Source organism: Pleurodeles waltl, chromosome 1_1, assembly GCF_031143425.1.
Source record: "Pleurodeles waltl isolate 20211129_DDA chromosome 1_1, aPleWal1.hap1.20221129, whole genome shotgun sequence".
In the NCBI taxonomy this organism is placed as follows: domain Eukaryota; kingdom Metazoa; phylum Chordata; class Amphibia; order Caudata; family Salamandridae; genus Pleurodeles; species Pleurodeles waltl.
The window spans coordinates 732,484,101-732,509,830 of NC_090436.1; positions in this window are offsets into that span (position 1 = coordinate 732,484,101).

Genomic DNA, 25,730 nt, shown 5'->3' on the forward strand with positions numbered 1-25,730 from the left:
GAACCGATGGACTGGAGGAGATGATGTCTCTAGTAATGTATTGAAATGTGTGATAATGTGTGTGAGATGTACTTTCCCAGGTTGCGAACAATGAAGACACTGACTGGAGATGAAGAGGCAAAAAATGTGATACCTGACGAGCCGGATGATGAGGACTTCGTAAAGCAGACCAATCAACTTCGTATGACAAACAAGAGAAATATTAGAATTCATAGATTTGGTATAGAAATATTATGGGATAGTGTATAAACATACGATTAACTGACCAATAGGGAATTAGGGGATAGTTTAGGTGACTTTGATATAACAACACAACAGAGGAAAATTATTCAGACGAGAGAGATTTTAGAAAATTACTGCGATATTGAGAGAAGAAGAGACAGGAAATTTTGTCATTGGGCTCATACTCTCTGATTGAGAGCCTGATGCTTTGCTGATCGATTGATGACCTGAGGACGAAGACTGATTCTGCTTGCTGACCCATACAGTGGATAGGTAGATATGACAATGTGACTGAATTGCATTTTATGCCTTTTCTTTCTAGGTACCAACTGCGCTGTTTTGATAGTTCCCTAGGTAGATGTTTTTCCTAAATTTGTGTTCTAAATTGTTTTGCGTGAAGCCCCTCATGCTAATGCTAATCTGGGTTAGTTGAGGCTATTCACATGATGACTGACAAAGTGCAGGGACAAATGGTTAACATGCTATCTTGCTGAATTTTATGTTTCGTATATCGCTATTGCAGCTGACTCTGCCATTGATCTGCACCGTTGCTTTAGAATGTTTCGTGATTTAAGCTTTGATTAAATTACGTTTCTTCCGCCGTTTTAGTCAACCAGTATTGTTTTTATGTGTGTCATTTGATATTGAGATTAATCTACATGACTTTAGCATTGTTAATATAAGGGAAATAAACTTACTAAAGTTTTACTAAATGTGTGGTTATTCATGACTGAAAGGTCATGGTGTGTGATAATTACTGACTCCATTGATTTGACTAATGATTATTGCGTATTGATTATTGATTCTGTTCTTGAACGAGTCAAAAGGTTCATCGCCCTTAACGTGTCCCCTTGTAAGTTTACTTATTAAGGTCAGACACGCTAGCATGGTCCCAGCTGATTTATGGATTGAGTGCTGATTGGTGGACAAGAGGACCTCCACAAGATCCAGTGACAGATGCACCGTTTCCTGAAGTAATGAAAAGCTATTGCGAAGTGATTGAATTTCTGAAAATGAGAATTTCCCCTAAAAACATTGATTAGCAGAGAATTGATAGGACAGCCCAAGAAACAAAGGAGTCAATAGACGCATATTATGAAAAGCTGTTGCATGCATTCAAATATCACAGTGGTACAGAAACAATTGAGCCAAAATACATGATTCATTTTATGTTCAGATTTGTGGAAGGGTTGAGCCCTGAAATTGGGAGCATACTTAAGAGTCATTTGATTTGCTGATAAGCAAACCAGTTGATGAAGTAGTACAGTTTGCTAAATACTGCAGTGAGGAGATTGAAATGAAGCAGAAAAGATTGAAAGAAAAGGCAATGGTGATGTTGATTAGAGCAGCACAATCAGGGATGCAGGAAATTCCACAACAACAGGGAAACATGCAGATGATTCAGAATCAGGGAATGACAAGAGGCAGAGGTCATGGTAGTTTTAGAAATGGAAATGGAAATAGAAATTGTGTTGGTGTTGATCTGAATACTAATGTTAATTTAAGTGATGTGCAGACAATTAAAATGAACTTGTCATGCTTGTGGTGCTCAAGGTCATTGGAAACGGGAGTGTCCAATAGTGGTACAGGAAGGTGTTGTGCAGATGAATGAACAAAATCAGTTTCCAAATTTGAGAGGACAGAGAATTTGGAATCATAATTTAAATATCCAAAATATGAATAATCAAATGCAGGTTCTGCAGCAAATGCAAATTATCCAACAGCAGGTGCCACATTTTCAGGTACCACAGCAAAAGCAAATGCAACCGCAGATGCAAATGATACCACAGCAGTAAATGCAAATACCTCAAGCTCCAATAGCCCAGCAACAGATAGTAGTTCCTCAGCAGAACATGGGTCAAAAGTTAAGTCAAAATAATCAACCATGCATTGTACAGTTTCCTTTACACAGTGAAGATGAATGGAGTGATGAAATTGTGAGTGTAAGTTCGGATGAAGAAGAATGTGTGCTGGCAGCTTCATTAGAGGTGGATCAGAGTGGTCCTTGTATAAATGGAACAGTAATGGGTCATGACGTTTCTTTCCTTGTTGACACAGAAGCTACACACTCTGCTGTCACAACTGCAGAGGTACCTAGTGTGCCACTTTCTGGGAGAACACTGCAGGTTATAGGAGTAGCAAACCAGCATTTGCCAAATCTGATTACTAAACCCATTCCTGTTTAAATTGGTAATTTTAAAGGCATGTGACTCAAGTCCAATTAGTCTTTCTGGAAGAGATTTGCTGTACAAAACAAGATGTTTGATTACTTGCTCAAATGATGGTTGATGCAAACAAACAGTGATGATGAAGAATCCTGTTTACCAACTGGAAATTGTAATTTGATTAATGAAGAGTTTCAATTGATTACTCTATATCCTGTATTTACAGTAGTGGACCTGCCGATCGACTTATCAGATACAGTTACTTCCAAAGTTTGGGATCTTTCTGGGACAGAACTTGGTCTAAACAAAGAAGTTGAACCAGATAAAGTCACAGTGAAATCTAATGTAGTTTTTCCAAAGACTCATCAACATCACATGGTACCAGATGTACTTGAAGGAGTTACTCCTGTAAATGAGGATTTTGTTAAGGAGGGAATTTTGAAAGAAGTGCTGAGCAGCTCATATAATTTTCCTATTATGTGTTTGCAAAAACCAAGTAGGAAATTTCGAATTGTTCTGGATTTGAGAAAAAAATATTTTGGTCAAATGTTGTCCAGTGGTACCCAATCCAGTAGTGATTCTGTTCCAAAATCCATGTGGCGCAGAATGGTTCACAGTGATGGGCTTGTCACAGGCATTTTTTTCAGTGCCTCTACATGAGAATAGCCAATTTCTCTTCTGTTTTAAATTCTGCAATTGTGTGTATTATTGGCGTAGGATCCCACAAGGCTTTTCAAAATCTCCGTCCATATTTAATCAGGTGTTGAAAAATAATTTGGAATCATTGGAAATGCCTTTCCAGCAAAATCACAGTAATGTCAAAAAGAAGTGAAATACTTGGAACATCAGATAGAGAAAGCCAAAAAGAAGGTGTCCAGAGAAAGGGGTACAGCTATTTGTCAAATGAACCCTCCAGATACTCAACGCGATGTCAGGATGTTTTTGGGACTGGCGAGTTACTGCTGTCAATGGATTCCCAATTTTTCTGTTATTTCCAAGCTATTACAGAGGTTGACCCACAAAGGTATTGCTGACCATGTCCCATTTACCGAAGCACGTATGAAAGCTTTAACTGAGCTTAGAGAGAGTCTGTGTAGAGCACCAGCTCTGGGAATGCCTGACTACAATAAACCATTTTTACTGTTTTTTCATGAATGTGATTGTTCTGCACTCTCTGTTTTGATGCAGGTACATGGTGGAACGAGCAACACCCAGTGCGAGAGCATTATAATGGGGCATCCATTAACTTTTTTGGTCCCTCTCTCAGTTGAGGTCTTGCTTACCAGGACCAAGACTCAGTATTTAAGTTCCAGGTTATCTAGGTATGAGCTTTCAATTTAAGTTCTTCAAACATCACCTTTAAACTTTGCACTATACTTAATTCAGCAACCTTGCTCCCAGTAGACAATGTTGAAAATGAAAATGCAAATTAAGTTGAACATGACTGCATAGAGGTTACTGAACTGTGCACCAAACCCAAACTTGACATTCAGGATATTCCGCTGGAGAAAAATGATCAAATACTCTTTGTTGATGGTTCCTGTTTAAGACACAACATGATAATTTTGCGAATTGGTTATACTGTGTGCATACTCTGGCATAGTCAAAGCTTCATGGCTTCAAGGAGTATTTTGTGCACAAGTGGCTGAATTGGTGGCTCTTATTAGAGCATGCTGTACTTCTGCACAGCTTAAAATTAACATTTTTACATACTGCCAGTGTGGATTTGGTGTAGTGCATTACTTTGGACAGTTATCATCCCAGAGAGGTTTCATGACCCCTTCTGGCTCACCAGTTAGAGACGGTGATAGAATTCATGATTTGTTACAAGGAATTCAAAATGTAATTAATAATTTCCCAGATCTAAATTCTGACCTAAAAGATTTGAAAGAGCCAAGTGTCTGAGAAATATAAGCAAAGGTTTTACCGAAGTAAAAAATTGGTTTGGAAACCTTGCTCAGGGTGTTGTGGGAATAATATTGAAACCATTATTAATAGTGGTTGTATGTGTCATTTGTATAGTTGTATTTTACAAATTGTATAGAGGCATGAAAAGACAAGGGATGAAAAAATGAACAGAAGACAGAAGAAATTAAAATGGAAAAGATGAGAAGCAAATACTTTGATGATTTGAGAAATTCTGAAACCTGGAGAAGACCGAGACATAATAGATATTTTAAACAAACTACGTTTTGAATAGTCAGTCAGTCAGTCAAAGTTCTTCATTCTGCAAATTGCCATAAAATCGCAAATCCAGTAAATACAAATTAAAATGTTAAAATATTTTAGAAATTTTTAGGAATAGCAGTTACTGAAAATTTTAAGATCATGATCTATGTCCACGTCAAATTATACAACTGTGTCAACAAATTCATGTCAATTCCTGATAACAGTGGCAGATCTAATGATGTTTTAAAACAGAATGACAAATTAGAAGCATTGGTAGGTTTTGAACAAAGCTCATAACGTCCTTATGGTGTGTAGCTTTTGATCTACGTAATCAAAACAATATAAAACTTGTCTGGGGCAGTATAACGTGTAAAAAATGAGGGAAAGTGACAAGTGTTCTACTTGGACCTGGCATCCCAAATTTAAAATAACAATTACAAGACATTTTAAAATCATGTCCTATATCCAAGTTGAATTATAGAACTACATCAACAAATTCATATTGTTTCGTGATAGCAGATCAAATAAAAGTTAAAACAGAATGACAAATTTGAATCGCTGAGAGTTTTTGAACATGACTCAAAACATCCTTATAGTGTATGACTTTTAGTTTGCGCAATAAAGGCAATATGAAAACATGTCTAGGGGCAGTATAAAGTGTGCAAAATAGAAGAAGGTGACGTGCTCTGCTTGGGCCGTGCATCACAAGGACAAGTGGGGAGAACTTTTTGCCAATTACATTGCTTAGGAAAGGCCACTCTAAAGTGTATTAAATTTAATCTGAATTGGGTTAGGAGAGAGCATACTAATGGGCTCTGGAACCAGGCTAAATAAGGTTCCATAGTGTCCGTGGTTGAAATCTGGACAAAGGGTTCAAAGGATTTCAATTTCAAGTTTCTGTGAAATCTAAGACTCAGAGTATACTCTCTTTGACTCTGTTTCACCACCTCCTCTGCATTTGTAGGCAAAGACTCTGGGTCTATGAACATATTTTCAAGCCCCAGATTTTGGAAAGATGTTTTAAAATATGAATGCCAAGGAATTCTGTTTGTTTTAGCCAATTGTAGATACTCAATCATGCAATCTTGAGCCAGGCTGGCCTCAGGGTTCCTCCAACATCTGACCCACAATAAGAGGGGAGCAACAGCAGTCAAATCCTCTAAGTACTGCAAACCCAATTCCTTGTGACAAATAATATTTGCTACATTCTTGGGTACCACCAATAATCTATGTGCGGATCTGCTTTACCATAACCCCACAGACCCGCCCCACATATAGCTTCTGATACACATTTGGAAATATATTGGTCTGTGACCTAATTTGCAGGCAAAGTAAAATATTGCTTCTATGTTTCTTACCAATTGCTGAGTCTTGGCCTTAAGAGTCTCATTAGTATTAATATAAGTATTAGTAAGTATATTCTTTTGTGATGACATATATAGTCGTCAAAGGAGGGATTGTTGGAGAGCAAACATTATTACTAAAAATGTGTCAATAAAACATAATATGAAATGATGAAATAATGTGTGTTTAAAAGCCTAACTGAAAACTGTGCACTTTGAAATGTGCTTATTCTGGTGTCAGCCACAATGTAGTTCGATATGAAATTAAATAGTGACTAATATATTTTGTCTAATCATGTTTAAATATACTGACAAGATGAGTAATGATATATAAAAAGATTAATGGTTTAGGTTTAAATGAAATGTTTTATTTCTTCATGCTTAACACTAGATAATTTTCCAGAGGCACAATGTTTTCGAAGAATGTTTGCTTTGCAAACATAATGTTTCTTCAAACATCCTGTGTGACGTGCACACTGTGGAAAAGCTATGTTCTTTGATTATTACAGTTGTATGTTCCTGAGATGAGATAATAGCGTACAAACTAAACAATAGGCTTCAGTGCTCAATGTTGTGTTTTTCATGTAACATTTTATTTCTGCGTGAGTTTCACTTTTTGGCAGGAAGCACATTTTATGTTTTCACGTAGTTTTAAATGTAATTAATCTTGGAAGCTGGTGTCCGAAGAAGATGCAAGAGGAGTGACATCGTAAACCAATCATGGCTGCAGAAAACATGAAGAGAAATCTGATGCACAGATGAAGTTCATTCTTTGCAAACTAAAACACTCTATAGTCTATCCAATAGAAGCTTGGTTAGCAACTTTTAGGACTTTAATATAGCAAAGTTTTAGGTGATGTAAGTCAGTTCTCCATTTTCTGAGCGTCTTGTCAGTTGTGTCAGATTCCTTTTAGCTTGAGTTCCAATGAGATGATGCTGTATAGTCTTTGCCTATGGTTCTAACAGTTTCAGTTATATTAGGCCCAACTTGCTGAACTGTTTCCCTTCATGCTCTGATGCTGTTTCCAGATGTTCCTGATGTTCCTGCCCTCTACTGAGGAAGTGTCTGCTAGTTGCTGATCCATTAGGAAGGTATAACCATGTGCGTTTGTCTTTCTTGCAGGTTTTTCTTCCTTAGAAAACCCAACCGCTTATTTTAGTTAACACCCTACTTAGGTTTTTTTCCAAATTCATTTTTGTCTTATTTTGCCTTTTGCATGAAGCTCACAGATGCTTTTCGCATTAGAGTTTTGGTTAGGGATGCCTGACCTAAATCTAATTTTGAATGTAGATTATTTGATTGTGATTTCATTCAGTTGCACAACTAAATATATGCCATTTCTATTTTTCACTTAATTCTATTGTTGTTCTGTATTATTCTTTTGGAATGACTTACTTTAAATTTGTAAATTAGATTGAGATTCTTTAGGCATTCTGAGCAGCCTGTGATGTTTCTATATTTCTCTCATTTGGTCTTGCTCTTGATTTACGTGAACTTAGTATTGTTAATCTAAAGGTCAATAAGTGTTTAAAATGTACTAAACTAATGTGGTGATTCCTTACCACATAGGTCATGGTGTGTTTAAATTATTGACTCCGATTGATTATGTTGATTATTTGATGCTATATGTGATGTTTATTGATTTACAGTGTCAGTTTAGATGATTTCACACTCCTGTCTGAGTCAAAAGGTCTGAGTCGACCTCTGGGGGTAATAGATGACTTACCCTACATGTGTCACCTTATCATAATAATATGAAAGCAAATAAGGTCTGACACGCCTAAAGTACTTCCATGTCCCGCCTAGGTACACGGAGCGGAGCACACATCCCACCTAGAAAGGATGGGGAGTGGGCTAGTGCTTGCTCTGCTCTAACGTGCATGGGCGTGTATTATATAGTCACCCTGTATTTCACATAATGGGCCTGTGCAACAAGATAAGATATGTAAAAATTCAGAAGCGCTATGCCTCCAAGTTGCATAGGTCTCGTCAGCACCTCCCATAATTTCTAGGGTTGGCCCGCGCACCATATGAGACAGGAGGGACCTGCTGCAACCGTTGAAAAAAATGCTGTGGTAAATAAACATGGACATCTACAAACAGGTATAATAGCTTAGGTAAAGTCACTGCCTTTATTAAAGAAATCCGTCTGAGGAGAGATAGTGGGAGTCGTATCCATCTCTGTATGCTCAGCCTGACCTTTTCCAGAACTATGCCATAATTACTGCAGATCAATTCATCAACATCCTGGGTAACACAGATCCCTACGTAACGCACCCCTACGGGCTCCATTGCAAGGGATACTCTAGTGTTGGTGCCACACAAGCTTCATTTAGAGGAAACACCTCAGATTCAGACCAATTAATCTGTAAACAGATAAGGCCCCCAAACCAAATTATCTCATTTATAATTGGAGCCAAATTGACTTCTGGGCCTTGCATTTACAGTATAATGTTGTCAGTGTATAACAAAATAATTGGTGACTTGTTCTTTAGATATATTCCTCAGTGCAAGTGAAGTTCTTGAATACAAGAAGCTAAACGCTCTATGACCAAAGCAAAGATTAAGGGGTATAATGGCTAGCCCTGATGGGGGTCTCTGTCAGTCACAAATAAAGTAGAGTGTGAGGCATTGACCAAGACCCTTGTACCTCTCTAGACCCAACCTACGTATTGCCTCTTTCATGAACGGCCAGTCAAGTGAATCGAAAGCCTTCTTGGCATACAGTGGAACAGCAGCAGATGGAAGTTGAGTGTCCACTCTATGCAACATGACTAATAATATTTGGAGATTAAATGAGATAGAAGGCTGGGAAAAACCCTGACTGGTCAGGTTATATCAGAAATTGCATTGGTGGTTGTAACCTGTGGGAGAGGATTTTAGCAAAAATGTGTCTGTCAGCATTAGGCAGCAACAATGGACAATATGGCAAACATTAATTTGGATCCTTGTTAGGCTTAAGCAGCAGAGTCCCTATTTCACTACTGAAAACTGGATCTTGCATTCAGTAGAGTGCAGATGACAAAAGTGGAACACAACTGGGGAACTGGGTTGACAGAGTAAATATGTTTTACAGGGGAGTGGTCAGACAGTGTTCATGGGAGTCCTCTACAGTGAAAAAGGTAAATGATTTTAAAACCTTCCTTGACCTGTGTCCTCTAGGGTCCAACCCTAACCTGTGCCGCTGTCTCCTTATGCCGGTTCTGCAGCACCAGTTTTTGCTGCTGCTCCAGTCTTATATCTCCTAGGTAAAAATTGTCCATCCATGTGTGTGACCTTAAATCTTGGTTTAAGATTAATTTGTCCTTTTACATTATCAATTTGGCATATTTGGCCAAACACGGTTCTAATAACCAAGCAAAAAATGAATGTTATATGATAAACTATAGGCCAGTAGAATATTTTTATTTCTACTTTAATGAGGAAGAGACCTTATGAGTGGTCCAAAAAGTATATTTTTCACCTTCTGCCAATTAGTAATAGGGAGGGTGTTATTAGTCTTGTTCTGTGCTTTGGTTCGTATAGATTGTGTTTTTATGTTATTGTTGTGAATGTACCACAAAGCATGCATCTTACCTAGACTGTATCAAGTCTTTGCAAACTCATTTGCTAACAAACCATGTATTGTGTGTTATTTATGATGTCATTTCTTTCTGTTGAAGCTCATTGTTGTTTAATTGTGCAAATAGTTCAATGGAATTAATAAATACTTGCCAACTAAAGCTATAGTTTAACTGCTTAGACCCTTGTGTTGTGTCCTTTAATTGATTGCCAGTTGCATGGTCCATAGTGGAAAAAGCCTACCCTCCGATTTACCTTCAATATGATTGCCTCTTCGTTCCGCCAACCTCGCTCTCGCTGCCGTCCCTCGCATCCGCCGCACCACGGCGGGTGAGAGGTCCTTCTCCTACCTGCCGGCCAAGACATGGAACTCCCTCCCCACCATCCTCAGGACCACCCAGGACCACTCCGCTTTCCGGAGACTACTCAAGACCTGGCTCTTCGAGCAGCAGTAACCCCTTCCCCCTAGCGCCTTGAGACCCGCACGGGTGAGTAGCGCGCTTTATAAATATTTATGATTTGATTTGATTTGATTGCCCATCTTTAGCCAAATGTGATTGGTAAGCACTTACATAAACTACCTCAAACACTGGGTGAACCTGTGAAAGCCCCCAAAAAGAGGGTAAAAGGATTCAACTTCAATGAGGTCTGAAACCAAGATTTAAGGTCACACACATGGATGGACAATTTTTACCTAGGAGATATAAGACTAGAGCAGCAGCAAAAAACTGGTGCTGCAGAACCGGCATAAGGAGACAGCGGCACAGGTTAGGGTTGGACCCTAGAGGACACAGGTCAAGGAAGGTTTTAAGGTTCTCGCTTGTCATACTAGCTTCCACTCACATTTGTTTTGTATTCCTTCATGTTACTTAGGGCCTGATTTAGAGTTTGATGAATGGGGTTACTCCGTCACAAACGTGATGGATATCCTGTCCACCATATTATGATTCCATTCAATCCGATGGACAACATAAAATGGCGGAACTGGATATCCGTCACATTTGTGAAGGAATAACCTATCCACCAAACTCTAAATCAGGCCCTTAGTGTTGCCTTTGTACACGTTTTTCCCTTGTAGGCTTTTTGCACTGCTATGCTTCCTTCTGTTTGTCCCATGCTTGAGGGATGTATCAAAGTCATCATCATCATCAATATACCCTTCAGAACTATGTGTCAAAGACCTTTCCAAGCTATAGTCGGGGAGACATTTGGGATTGACATCTAAGGCCCCAAGCCTGACACAGGTGCCAATCACAATTTGACTCATAAGTGCAAATGCCTACCAGCCTGGAATTTTCAGGTCCTCAAACTCTGAACTCAATAATATGAGGCCCAAATACACCATGACACATAGAGGAGTCCCTTAGAGACCCTTTGTGGGCACAAAATTGCCCAATTATTTTTTATTTGTCTGATCTGCAGATCCACGGGTGGATGCACAATTCTCTGGACCCACAGATCCACCAATGGATCCGCGGATAAGAGAAAATTTGAAAAATAAAAACACCCACTGCATCCAACCCCATGCTGCGCAAGGCTGAAGGCCATGCGCAGCTTGGGTTTGGGTGCATGCAGGAGGGTTGGCCACTGGGGCTGGCCATTGGCCAGGCCCTTTGGCCAACTCCCAAAGCACGTGGCCGTTGGTCATTCACAGTGCTGATTATATTTACGTATGTACGTGCTATGTTAACAAAACCGATAGAAATTGACTTAAAAAACAAAGGGTATATGTACGTTGTAGTTAGGCTTGGAATTTACTCACACAAAGTCATTGAAATTCAACAGTTATAGTTATGGTTAAGTCAAATAACTATAACTCACGCCCCAAGGTAACTATAACTGATGCCTTTGCCATGCACATCTGTGGCATCTTGATATTATCACTGCACATTTGTAATAACTTTGTTAATAAGAAAACTGTGCATCGCGGGGCGCGAGTTATGATTACCTTAACTATAATATCCCTGTAACCTTTGGTTTTTCCAGTGAATATACATATATATATATATATATATATATGTATATATATCTATCTATCCATATTGCCTACTGCGGTCGCCACTTGGTAGTTATAGTTAGGGCCTAGTTTCTACAGAAAAAAGCATTTTTTTACTTGCCTATACCTATGCCGCTGGTTGATGAATCTTAACAATATTTTCCAAACAAATATGAAGCTCACTTGAGCTGCCACTTGTAAAGTTTTGGGGTGATCCGTCAAGTGTGGGCCGAGAAAAAGGGGGGGGTTCCTAAAATGCAATATATTTTTGGCCACAGCATGCCGGTCAATTCCACTGATGTGCCAGAATACAGACCGTGGAGCCCATGGTAATGTTTGTACAAGAAATAACAATCCAAGGCACTCCTTCACAGTGAACTATCCAATTTATCCACAATGTCAGCGACAACACATTTCCGCTTTGCAGCCTTCTCAAGTGTGGTTCCAATCCACTTTAGAAAATAAATATTGCAGACCAATCACCGGCATAAAAGACATAACTGACAGACTATGTTGAAAAATGAACCAAACAATGGCCTTGATTGTCATGCAAAATCATCCGATTCATGCTCCTGCTACAAGAAATATGAAAAATCAAACCACAATGATATGCAATTACTAAAGCTGACTGGCATTTGTTCTAAATATCACCATTCAAATATGTACATACAATTCAGCATATTTGTTATATTTTGCACATTTATAACATCACAGATATGCCTGTTATTCTGCATCCTGAAATTGATTTTCCCCTCAGAGCCCATAATGTCAGTGATAATCAGGGTTATCCCAATAAAAGTGGTAACTCCCATGCGCTTATTACAATTCTCATCCACATGGAGAATCATTTGTGACATCAACAGAACACGATTGTCGCCATCCCAAATACTCGTGATAACATATACACTGATTGTGTACCATTGACAACCACAATAACCCCCAAGTGGGCCATCAATCACTCACAATGATCTCCTAAATGGGCCATCATACGATCTGACTATATTATCATACTGAAATATCATAAAAAGCATATGGTGTGGGAAGGATTACCTATCCATGTCATAGATGGGAGAGCATGTATGAAGATGTGTAAAGTAATAGATATGATGAAAGTTTTTTTGAAATAGAAAAAGGAAAGATGTGAAGTCAGCAAGGAATAAGGGAAAGAAAAATATCCTCACTATCTTCTGATATCCAACCCGTATTCTGAATCCTAATAAGGACAAAAACACTTATTTATATCAGGCTATAACTTAAATGTGTACTGTCAGTTCCTCATCCATGTTTAGCCAATATTGGACCATAGTATCCAAATCAATGATTAGATGTGATTCCATGATGTGCAGTCACTTCTCTCTATCTCCTCCTCAATGGGCTTGTCCATCCTGTTACTTCCAAAGAATGGAGGAGGTCTGGGTTACTTTGATGTTTCAATTGGAAGTGTCTAGCAACAGGGTATATTTCATCCTGACTTTTTTATAGCACTGAGGTTTTCTAACACTCTCTTTTTGACTGGGAAAGTCATACTACTGATATACTATAGCTTGCATGGGCACAACACATAAACACAGTAATCTGATGTGCACCTGCCTGAATCGTGTGATCTTTTTCCCTTTTCCATTTGGTAATAGGTAAGTATTGCGGTTGTTGCTATACCTACAGGCTTTACACCTGACACACTTATAGATAACTTTTGTACTTTTTAGCCACCCTTCTTTAGCAGATCTTTGAAAGTTACTACGTGTGAGCATGTCCCTTAGTGATTTATCTCTCTTGTAGGTGGAACCTGCATGTGGTTTTAATATTGGGCCCACCCTCAGGACTCCCCAATGTTTGTTCATCAATCTCTTGATACCACCTGACCTATTATTGAAATTAGTGCTAAACCTTATGGTGTTTGTGTTCTCAGATTTTTTCTTTTTCTTATCTAAAAGAAGGTCTTCCCATTTGAGGGATGCCACTCTCCCTTGGGCCGTTTCAATACCTTATTAGGGTATCCTCTCTCCTGAAATCTGTCTATCATTATGCCACATTCAGTGTCTTAAAATTCCTCATTGGAGCAATTTCTGTGAAGTGCGTAGTAACTCACCAGATGGAATGCTTCATTTCAGATTAGAAGGATGGCGACTGGCAGCATGTAATATGCTGATGCCAGTTGTTTCCTTTCTGTGCAGTTTTGTTGTCAAATGTCCTCCAGCTAGAGCTAGACAGATATCTAGATAGTCAAATTACTGATCTTGTGAGTAAAGGTTAGATTAAGGTTGTTGATCTGTAACCGATTTACAAATTCTGTTGCTAGTTTCTCCTCATCATCCCATATGACAAACAAGTCGTCAATGTATCTTACCCATATAATTATGTGGGAGGTGTGTGTCTCTTATTCCTAAGTCCAGACCACAAGCTTCTACCACAAGTCCAGGAACAAGTTCACGAAACTGTGGGTAAAGCAGGTGCCTATCGCGGTTCTGGATACCTGTTGTTAGTAGACTCCCTCAAAGCAAAAGATATTCTGACTTAGACAGAAAGCCATCATTTTACTTAGCATTAGAGTGTGATCAAGAAATGTTATACATCTATTTATCTTTAATGAGACACATACATCTATTCCTTGCTGCTGGTCAATGCAAGATTAAAGAGAATTAATTCAAGGGTGACCATTAACTATGTATTCTCCCAGTGAATTACATGAATCTTGGTTAGAAAATCTGTTGTATCTCTGCAATTAGATGGCAATGCTAATACTTGTGGGGCTAAGAAATGAATCAGGTACATCACTGTAGGTTCCAATAAAACCCTATTAGCTTAAGCTATTGGTCTCCATGGAGATTTTGTGGGATGTTTGTGTACTTTAGGCAAAAATCAATAATTCCTTCATCCAATCACATATTCATTAGACCGTAAAAAGATTTCTAATATTCAGCCTTATTAATCACCTCATAACATTTCCTATCCCCCAACTGTCGGTATGCCTCCTCTCAATATTGTTTAATGTTTAATGTTCATGATAATAATGCCCCCTCTTAATCTGAGGGCTTAATCACATATTTTGCTCTACTTATCTGGAGAAACTATAACTAGTGCCCAAAGGTAACAATAACTTGCACCATTGCCTTGCACTGCTTATTACCCCACATATTACATTAGTCATGACATCTTCTATGACATCATTGATAACATCACTGCAATAAAATTATTGATGAGAAAACTGTGAATGATTTATAGTTTCTCGAGATGAAAGTAAAACTATAACTGCTGAGTTTCTATGGTTTTGTGTGTGTAAAATCTGAACCTCACTATAACATCCCTCTAAACTTTGGTATTTTAGTGACACACACATATATATATATATATATATATATATATATAAATATATATATATTACATTAAATGCTGCCAAACTATATTAACCACTACAAAAAGAAATAAATAAAAATAGTAACCTAGCTGCAATACAAAATTATTTATAAAATAAACTAATAAAAACTATTCAACAATGCAATTGTAACAAAAATTCGACAAACAATGAGAAAAACATATATTTGGAGATCAGCAAACAGATTTCATGTTTTAAGTATAATCTAACAGACTTTGAAGAAAACATACACATTGCAGGGTCAAATATTATTCTTACTCCAGTCTAACAAACATTGTTAAAAGGCAAGTATCATGTCAGGGTCAAATTTAGTATTCTAACTTTAGTGTAACAAATATTGGGGATTGCATCGATGATGACATTTCAGATGTCCTCGGTGATATCATTAGAGATGCCATTTGAAGGGATATCAGTAATATCACGTGGAGGTCATGAAAACTGACTATTAGGGTTTGAGTTAAGGTTTGCGTAGCATCTGGGGAGGTTAGTGACATTTGAAATTGGTGGGGTGTAAAAGTTGGGGAGAAGTGTTATGTTGATAGCAAGCGAGCCTCTCTATCATAGGAGATACATGAGGAGTTGAGGGTCTTACCTGAGACAATAAAAAAAAATGTGTGCTCCAAAGGAGCATTGTAAAGAAAATGTGATTGTGCAAGAAAGTTTGGAAAGCAAGTGTGAAAGTGTAGACTTGAAATATTCAAATACATTATAAAGTGCCCCATATCTTACAGCATGATGTAGCTCCAACGGTAACTGTAGTGTGCAAATAGTACTCTGCAACAAGTGAGGTTTTTAATTATTTTAATTATCTTACCTGGGTCATACATACTTACAACATTCCTGATTAATGTGTGTAGCACATTTGTGACACTTGTGCTTTGTGCTACCTTTGGATTTTTCCCTAACCCGATTATTTAAATCACTGCATTGATGGCAACACCCCCACTCTGAAAATTGTTCCAGCAGCACTACTGCCTTCAGTTATGGCAGACCAGATCAATAGACCTTGACCCGATGCACTTACATTGTGGGCCTGAATGTGATAAGGGTAAGTGCTGCACTTTCCATCAGCACTCTGAGGACCAGTAGGGAAGCTGCACATCTGCTGTTCATTTAAATAGGAGACATGGATTTAATTGCGGAGTCCTTCTCATCCTCTCTGTTGTCGCAGCTGCAGGCTACAGGTGCTGCACGGTGAATGTCAAAGAACAGCACCTTTTAAAACTTTCTGAGAACTCTGGGAGGGTGGTACTTCTGAGCCCACGGGACGCATTCTGAATGCAGTGCACATGATTTGGAACTCACAAGTGGAGCTATTCATTCAGGGGCCAGGTTTAGCATTCTTTCTGCAACTTGCAGGCAATGATAGAAAGCCTTATAAAAATGAAACATACATTTTATTTTTATAAGGCATTCTATGATTGATTGCAAGTTGCAGGAGGTGTGCTACTACGTTACTACTAAACCCGCAAACACCAGGACTGCTGCTGTGGCAGTGCTAGAAACAAAATGCAGCTTGGTCCCAATGCCATGCAACCCTGTGTAAGCACTGATGTAAGCATGAACTGGAATTACCTGTAAGTACTGCAACAACATTTTATATCTTTCAGTAAGACTTGTAGGTTATACAGGTGATGGTTGAGTATTCTGTGTGGTGCGGAACAAGCTGCACAGCACATCTGTCACACCACAGGTCACAAGACAAGAGTGCCCATCATCAAAGGCATGGCTGGGATTTCCTTTCCCAGAATTTCCAGACTGCAGGCCGAGCCCTGCCACCATGATTGCCACCACTATCTACCCACCCATCAAACGCAGCCAGCCATGTTTTGTAAAGCCCAGCGCATATGTCCTGACATGTTTTGTATTGCTTACATTCAAATGCCAGCTTCTAGCAAACCGCTGTTGTATACAGGCTGCAAGCCATTTGTCATAACATAAAAATGGTGGAGACCATAAATATAGGGTTGTAATCTTCCGTGAACAAAACCACAGCTTTGCTTTCTCGGATGAACTTGTAACTACAAGGGTTTGAGGGAGTTAACAAAATGTTTGGGAGAAAAAGACATCTTAAAGGCACAAACACGACTTTATTTTCCTAATGTTTTGTGATCTGTGGAGCGCTTCAATAGCTCCAGTGGATAAGGGCAGTCGGCAGCGAAGGAGTAAGTGCTCTGCAGTCAGGCTGTGTGTTTTGGGTGGACTGGGAAGTGTGCCACTTGTGGCACCAGCATATCTTTGCACTGAACAAGCTCTAAATCGACCAGTCTACAATAAATGCATACAATGTGCAATTTCTACTTCACGAGTGAAACTCCAATGCATTCTTTACACATGCCGTGTCTCTGTAGCTACACTGCAAGGTTTCACTTTTGTGTGTATGTTATTTTCATCTGAAACGGTTTTTAACCCCAGGTTGCCTTTCACGTATAATCGAGTAACCGCATTATCCCGTATTTATACTTTTTTAGCGCCACATTTGCGTCGTTTTTTGACGCAAAAACGGCGCAAACTTGCAAAATACAATGGTATTTGCAAGTTTGCGCCGTTTTTGCGTCAAAAAACGACGAAAATGCGGCGCTAAAAAAGTATAAATACGGGCCCATTGTATTTTGTAGGTTTGCGCCGTTTTGCGTCAAAAAGCGGCGCAAATGCGGCACTAAAAAAAGTATAAATACGGGCCTATATGTGGGATGCAATCTGATCTAAAACAAAAACTGGGTCTGATTAAAATAACATACATACAAAAGTGAGACCGTGCAGTGTATATAAACAGACATCATATTAGTATGCATGCAGGGAACTTTGTGACTGTTGGTGCTACACTAGGTGCATGTGACTCCATATAAAGAGCTACAGCCTTAGCAACATTTTCACGTATATTTCATTTTGAGGGTCCTTCTGACACTGGTTGTTACTAAACGACACGTCCTTTTCATGGTACTCACACAGTCATCCGCTCTAAAATGTCTGTTACCTGGCTGGAACAATAACGCAATACGAAAAAGGCCCAGTGATAACTTTGCTTGTTTTACCACACATGCGACTGGAAGCACGAAGAAACGAACCTGTTCAGCAAATATAGTGAACTATGAAAGCTAACAGCCCAGCCTACATGATTAATGAGAAACCAAATTCCAGTCATATAAAAGAGCGGAGCGTGCAATTGCAAAGCCCTGGCGCATTATTTTATATTCTGCTGTTGTAATTATTTTCTTAAGAGCCCTCTTTTCTTCCAACTCTAAGTCCAACCAGAAACGCCATAATTTGTAACCACCACAGGGTTTAAATGTCAGGTAATTGGATTAAGGCGGTGTATAAACACAGACATTTCTACTACAACACTGGTTCCCAAATGTTTGAGTTCTGTGGACCCCCACTTTATCATTACTGGAACCCGGGGACCCCCACAGAATGATTATTGGAATCTGGGGACCCCCACTGAGTCATTATTGAAAGCTGGGACATAATGTGTTAATATTCTTTAATTTTCTAAGCAGTCACGGACCCCCTGAGAAGGCTTTGCGGACCCCCAGGGGTCCCCAGACCACAGGTTGGGAACCACTGTACTACAATACTTAAATTATTTGCCACTGTCTATAACAGTTAAAGTACACATTGCCAGTGCCTGCCACAGTGCCACCACACAATTATCTGCAATATGAGTTACACTGCTGCAAGCACATTTCCACAATTTACTACGCTACAGCACAGTCTCGTTATTTTTACTATTTATTTACACTAACGGACTCCAGTGTGAGTGCTGCTGCCTTTCAGATTCGGATCTTTGCAAATGTGAGGTAAGAGGTCTTGAATAACTCTTGTTTCCGTGCTGCCTCAAGTGCAGGACTGGAGGCCTACAAGAGTCCCTTGAGCCAATCCAGATGCTGCTCACTCACTGTTTGTTACTAAAATATCACAAGAGCAGCATCAGGATTGGCTCGGGCACAGAAGCCCAACGCTCATTGGGAGACCAGGGGCTGTGGCTGGGATCCCACCTCAGCTCACTAATTGCATAGATAGGGAAATGCTTGCAGTCCACACATCGGGCTGGTCACTAAAAGGCAGTCATCTAACCCGACGTGCACACATGAACAGTGAGTGTCTGTTGACCAAAGGGAAACCTAGCCTGCATGTTGTAGCGCTGTCAACTACTTAAGTCCAACCCCCACAGTTCCTGCCCTTACCATGCAGAGTAACTAAGAGAATCGGCCTGTGGTGGAAAAAAGCACCACTGAGGCTGAAAAAAGAAACTTCAACAATTTTAATTTACAGATGCAATACAGGGGCTCAAGGGGGCAACAACTACAAGGAGAGGCATGTATTTAAAAGGCAGGACAGGTACTTTTAAGTTTTACCTATCCTTTTAGTGAAAAACTCCCATATTCATTTTTCCCTACTGCAAGACCTACATCGCCAATAGGATAACATTAGGAGTTCCTCATTACAACTTATATGTGTAATTCCCAATTTGGAAGAGATACGTTTGTGAAGTTTGGTGTCTCTGGACTCATAACTTAAAATCACAATATGGTGAAGTTGGATTTTAAAGTACAGTTCTGAAAATGCCACTTTCAAAGAGTTGGCATTTTCTCATTTTAGCAATTTATGCATTCATTACAACCCTGACGGTCGGAGATAAAGCAGCGGTAATACCGCCAACAGGCCGGAGGTAAAAAAAATGGAATTATGACCACGGCGGAAACCACCAACACAGACAGCCACTTTAACACACCAACCGTCATGGCGGTAGCAACAAACACCACGGCTGTAACCTCCAACAGCCAGGCGGAAGACAAGGTTCCGCCCACTGTATTATGAGACACCAATCCGCTACCTTTTCTGGGGCGGTATTAATGCCATCAAGAGCACGGTGGAAACATGACTCACCTCTGGACAATCAGGGAACAACCACAACGCCATGCAGCCCGAACTACAGGTGTTACCCATATTGGTCTACCTCCTCCTACCCCAGGAATACCACTGCCAGCGACGATGACCATGGTGAGTACCGCCCCTAGCACACAGGGGAGGGGGGAGGAAAAATAGAGTGACACACACACGCAACAACCCCACCCCCAACACCATACACACAAACAGATGCAGTAACATCACATATACACCCGTACCCTCAGGAATAATGCAAGGACAAAAGGAAGTGAATGAAGTGATTGTAATAAGATAAAATAACAGTAATACATCCTAAAAAATAAACACAGTATATACAGAAATACAAATGGAGATACACTGCCCAGCACATAATATCCGTGGGCCACAGGGCCATATCACATAGGCCAATGCCCCACTTGTCTCCTGCCTCAATACTGAGAAAACACTGCTGGGGCATCAGGTCGAAAAAACACAGGCACCTCAGGGGGAAGGGGGGCACCTCAGCCGGAAGTAAGATGGTACAACACCACTGCTCCTGGAGGGGGCGACATGCCCTTTGCAATGTCCTGGGGAGTGCAAAGCCAAAGTCTCTCTAGTGGGTGGTTTGCCCACTGCCTGGCCCTGGGGAGGGCAAGGCCACAGTCTCTTAAGTGGGTGGTTTGCCCACTGCTTGTTCCTGGGGAGCACAAGGTCACAGTCTCTCACTGGGTGGCTTCTTCCACTGGTTCTGAAGGGGGCTTTGTGCCCAGTGTGCTTCATCCTGGCAAGGAGGGGTGAGTGGATGCCTTCTTCCACTGGTTCTGGATGGGGCTCTGTGCCCAGTGATGCAGCACTTGGGGAATGCAAGGTCACAGTCCCTCACCTGGGGGTCAGACCCATGAGATTTGCAGTGGGCAGGATGCATGACACTCCATGGAGGCATCCTGCCCACTGTGCACGGCTGCACAGTGGTGGTAATGCCGGTGCAGGTGCTGCCAGTGGTGGGTGGAGGCTCCAGCCCTTCCCCTGCAGCCTCAGATGGCTGCCCACTGGGGCTGCTGCCAGTGGTGCAGGTGGCGGTGGAGGTGGCCGTGCTGGTGGCCATACTGGCGGTGGTGGGGGGACGCTCCAGCCCTTCCCCTCAGCCTCAGATGGCTGTCCACTGGGACTGCTGCTGGTGCCAGTGGTGCTGACAGTGGTGCAGGTGGTGGTGCTGGCAGTGGTGGGGGGAGGCTCCAGCCCTTCCCCTGCAACCTCAGATGGCTGCCCACTGGGACTGGTAGTGGTGCAGGTGGCGGTGCTGCCAGTGGTGGGGGGAGGCTCCAGCCCTTCCCCTGCAGCCTCAGACAGCTGAAGTGCCATGGTGGGTGTTGTGTGCTCAGATTCAGCTCCAGCACCAGGCCTCCTATCCATCCTGCCTGCAGTGGCCGGCCCTTTGTCATTGCCCTTGGCAGCTGGTGGTGCCTCCTTTCCCTTGGTAGCTGGTGGTCCCTTCTTGCCCTTGCCAGCTAGTGGTGCCTCCTTGCCGTTGACAGCTGGTGGTCCCTTCTTGCCAGCTGGTGGTGCCTCCTTGCCCTTGGTAGCTGGTGGTGCCTCCTTGCCCTTGGTAGCTGGTAGTGTCTCCTTGCTCTTGGTAGCTGGTGGTCCCTTCTTGCCCACAGCAGCTGGTGCAAGTACACTGGCAGTGCTGACGGGTGTATCCTTGGAACCTCTCACACCTGCAATAGCTGCAGAAACTACAGTGGCCATGAACTGGGTGGCTGAGGTGCTGGCCTGGGTTCTGCCCACCCTGGCCCGAAGAGAAGGAAGAAGGGGAGGGGCAGTGAAGAGGTCAAGGGTGGAGAGGAAAACCTTTTTAGGGACACTGCGGCGAGAAGAGGGTGAAGGTTTGGAAGTGGAGGAAGAGGGAGTGGTGGTTGGAGGTGTCTGTCTGCTGTTTTTGGGTGCAAGTGCATGGGCTAGATACTGTTGTGAGGTGGATGGCTGTTGGGTGTCTGAGTGCTTGTGTCTGTGTACTTTGGGAGGAGGGGGCACAGACACAGTGGGAGAAGACGCAGGGGACTTGTGCATGGTTGTGGAGGTCGTGACTGCCAGTGAGGGGTGTGCACTGATAGGCGTGATGGTGATGGAGGTAGTGGATAAGGATGTATTGCATGCAGGTGTGAGTGGAGATGCAACTGGGAGGGAGGTGGACGATGAGGAGGAGGGGGACACAGTGGAGGCAGTGGATGTTGGCATGTCTGATTCTGGATGTTGTTTGTGTGAGTGCCTATGGAATGATGTGTGGTGCTTGTGTTTGCCTGAGCCATTCCTGTGAGTTTTCTTGGGTGCATGCTGGTCTGATGGTGTGCTTGGGATAGGCTGGGGTTGAGGGGAATGGGACTGGGTAGAGACGTTGGAGGGAGGTAGGCTAGAGACAGGGACAATGGCTGCCATCAGAGAGGAGGCCAGAGCCTGGAATGATCTCTGTTGGGCTGCCACGCCAGAGTGAATGCCCTCCAGAAATGCATTTGTTTGTTGCAAATGCCCTCCCAGCCCCTGGATGGCATTCATTATGGTTGACTGCCCAACAGAGATGGATCGCAGGAGGTCAATAGACTCCTCACTCACTCAGGGCAGCAGGACTGACTGGGGCAGGGCTTGAGGTGCCTGGGGCGAAGGAGATGCCCACCCTCCTGGGTGGGCGGGCACGGGAAACACGCTGAGGGGCTGCTGGGAGGGCGGCGCTGGTACGGGGCTGGCGGCTGTACCTGTAGTTGGGGTGGGCACTGAGGTGTCCGCCACCACCTGGGAGCTTCCATCAGAGGAGGTATGACTGTCAGAACTGTCCCCTCCAGACTCCGCAGTGGTGCTCCCCTCACCCTCCGTCCCACTGGTGCCCTCACCGTCAGTGGATTCGGCCTCAGGGGCCTTGTGGGATGCAGCTCCCTCCATCGCCGGTGCCTCTGCTCCTCCGCCAGATGATGCTAATGCACATAAGGACAGGGTGACAAAAAAAAGGTGGGGGATGAGACAAAGGATACGCTTGGTCAGTGCCAGCAACAACACCACCGTTGGCATACACAACACACAGGGAACAGCCCTATGCACTAGGAGATGCACTACCAGTCACAATGCTAGTCACCAGGCCATGGAGAATAATGCCTCACGCCAATAGCAGCATACCTGGGACCCAGAGAACCCTTCTCAGTAGTAGATGCCCACTAGCATGTTTGGGGGTGGAGTGCAACAGACCCTGCCCAACATGGAACCTACCCTAAAATGTTCAACCTGGCCTAGGGGCACCCACAGGCCCACATCCCCCACCCAGATAACACCCCACCACTCGCAGTTTGCAGAATTGGAAACTGTACTCAACCCCTTGTGACTCCTGTGATGCCCTCAAGGGCCCATCCAGCTCCGGATGGGCCATCACCAGTATGCGGAACATCAGGGGGGGTCAGGGTTCGACGGGCACCCCTTCCTCATTGGGAGGCCATCCCCAGCTGGTCCTCCGCCATATTCCTTGCCCAGCGTCTTAGGTCCTCCCACCGGTTGCGACAGTGGCTGCTCTGCCTGCGGTAGACCCCCAGGGTCCGCACATCCTTGGGGATGGCACGCCATATACCCTTTTTCTGATGGGCACTGACCTGCAGACAAATAAACATACAAAAAAGGTATCAGTCATACCGTCCGGCCTGTTACACCCATGGCCCACCATATCCCTCCCATCCCCTTACGCACATACATTGACCACCATACATGCAGCACTCTGCCCAGGACCTCTCAACCAGCCCCCCCTTACACGAGGCTTCACACACAGCACTCCATGCATTCATGCCCCTTGCATTGTGCACACAGTGTACTCACCTGTTGGTCTGGAGGCCCATAAAGCAATCAGTACTGGGGTAGGACCCCATCCACCAGTCTCTCCAACTTCTCCGCAGTGAAGGCCGGGGCCCTTTCCCCAGAGACTCGAGCCATAGTCGCTTCCAGACACAGGTCACAGCAGCACTTGCAGTGTAGGTCCTCTCTTGTTGAAGGTCAGGTAGCAAGTGAGTGAACAGATAGAAAATGGCGATCACATCCGCTGCGGTTGTACCGTCACCGCCGGCATACATCACCATTGGTTACTGGACCGCATAGGGACCAATGATAACCAATGAGGAGTTGCACGGCGGTCTTCGACCGCCTCACGCAACGGCGCACAACGTCAGCGGAATTACCTAATTTCCACCTGTCCCTCCACACAGGACAGGCATCTGCCATTTCAGGGGGGGCAGGCCATGGCACATAACTGCGTCACAGCAGACGTAAGCACATTGAGGGACTACACGTAAACATACTGTTTCTGTCACAACATGCAATGCATTTTACTCTGAGGATATGTTTGAAAATGAGCAGCTGCTCGCTATTTTTCCCTCCAGATTACAACCGCTGAGGATGATTAGGAGATGGAGACATCCCCCAGTGTACAGGCCCCTGTTGGACTTGGCAACAATGGAGGACAGGCACATTATCCTCACCTACAGACATGATAGGGCCACAATCCAAGACCTGTGTGACCAATTGGAGCCAGACCTGATCTCAGCCACTGGGATACCCCCTCTTGTGCAAGTCCTATCAGTGCTACATTTCTTGGCAAGTGGCTCCTTCCAAGTGACAGTGGCCATGGCAGCAGGGATGTCACAGCCAATGTTCTCAATAGTGCTGACCAGAGTGTTGTCTGCCCTGATGAAACACATGCGCAGCTACATCGTTTTGCCCCAGGTGAAGGATTTGGCCACAGTGAAGGCTGACTTCCATGCAATGGGACATATCCCCAACATCATCGGAGCAATTGATGGTACACATATTGCCTTTGTCCCCCCTGGAGAAATGAACAGGTGTTCAGAAATCGAAAGAGCTTTCACTCCATGAATGTGCAGATAGTGTGCCTTGCGGACCAGTACATCTCCCATGTGAATGCAAAGTATCCTGGGTCTGTGCATGATGCCTTTATCCTGAGAAATAGCAGCATCCCATATGTAATGGCTCAACTCCGAGGGCACCGGGTGTGGCTAATAGGTGAGCCCATGGTCCCCACCCAGTGTCTGTTGGTATATGGGTGTGGGGTTGTCCCTAAGCGTGAGCGTGTGGTTAACAAGTATCCCTCGATATTTGCAGGTGACTCTGGTTACCCCAACCTCTCATGGCTACTGACCACAGTGAGGAATGCTAGGACAAGGGCAGAGGAACATCACAATGAGGCACAAGGGCGTACAAGAAGAATTATTGAGCGTACCTTTGGCCTCCTGAAGGCCAGGTCCAAGTGCCTCCATCTGACAGGTGGATCCCTGTGCTACTTACCAAAGAAGGTGTGCCAGATCATCGTGGCATATTACATGTTGCACAACCTTGCCTTGAGACGCCAGGTACCTTTTCTGCAGGAGAATGAGGCTGGAGATGGGCGTGTGGCAGCTGTGGAACCTGTGGAGCCTGTGAACAGTGACAAAAAGGAGGCAGAGGATGAGGATATGGACAACAGAACAACTATCATACAACAGTACTTTCGTGACACACAGGTGAGACACTGTAACTTCACCTTCCATTGCAGTTTTGTGTAGTGATTTTTCTCTGGCAGGCTGCTGTTCCCACTACTATGGCCACTTACTGTACCCTTTGACATGTCTATTCACAGATCTTTTTGCCCTACTCTGGCTCCTGGTGTATTGACTGCAGCACATTACAGGTCATACCTATGTATACATAACTGTACAGTCTAATTGCAATGTCTACAGATTGTTAAACAAATACATCCTTAAATCATTTGACAAACTCCATACTTGTATTTTTTAGGAGGGTGTTTATTTCAGTGCTGAGAAGTAAATGGGGATATGAAATGGGCTGGGGTGATGATGGAGGAAAGTCCAGGATAGAGTTCAGTCTTTTTTGTATCACAGGTGCATTGTCCAATGGGGCATAGGAAGGGGAGCAATTGAAGTTCAAGGTGGACAGGGTACCAGAGTGGGACACAAGGGTGACAATCAGTAGAGTCTTATTTCCTGGCGGG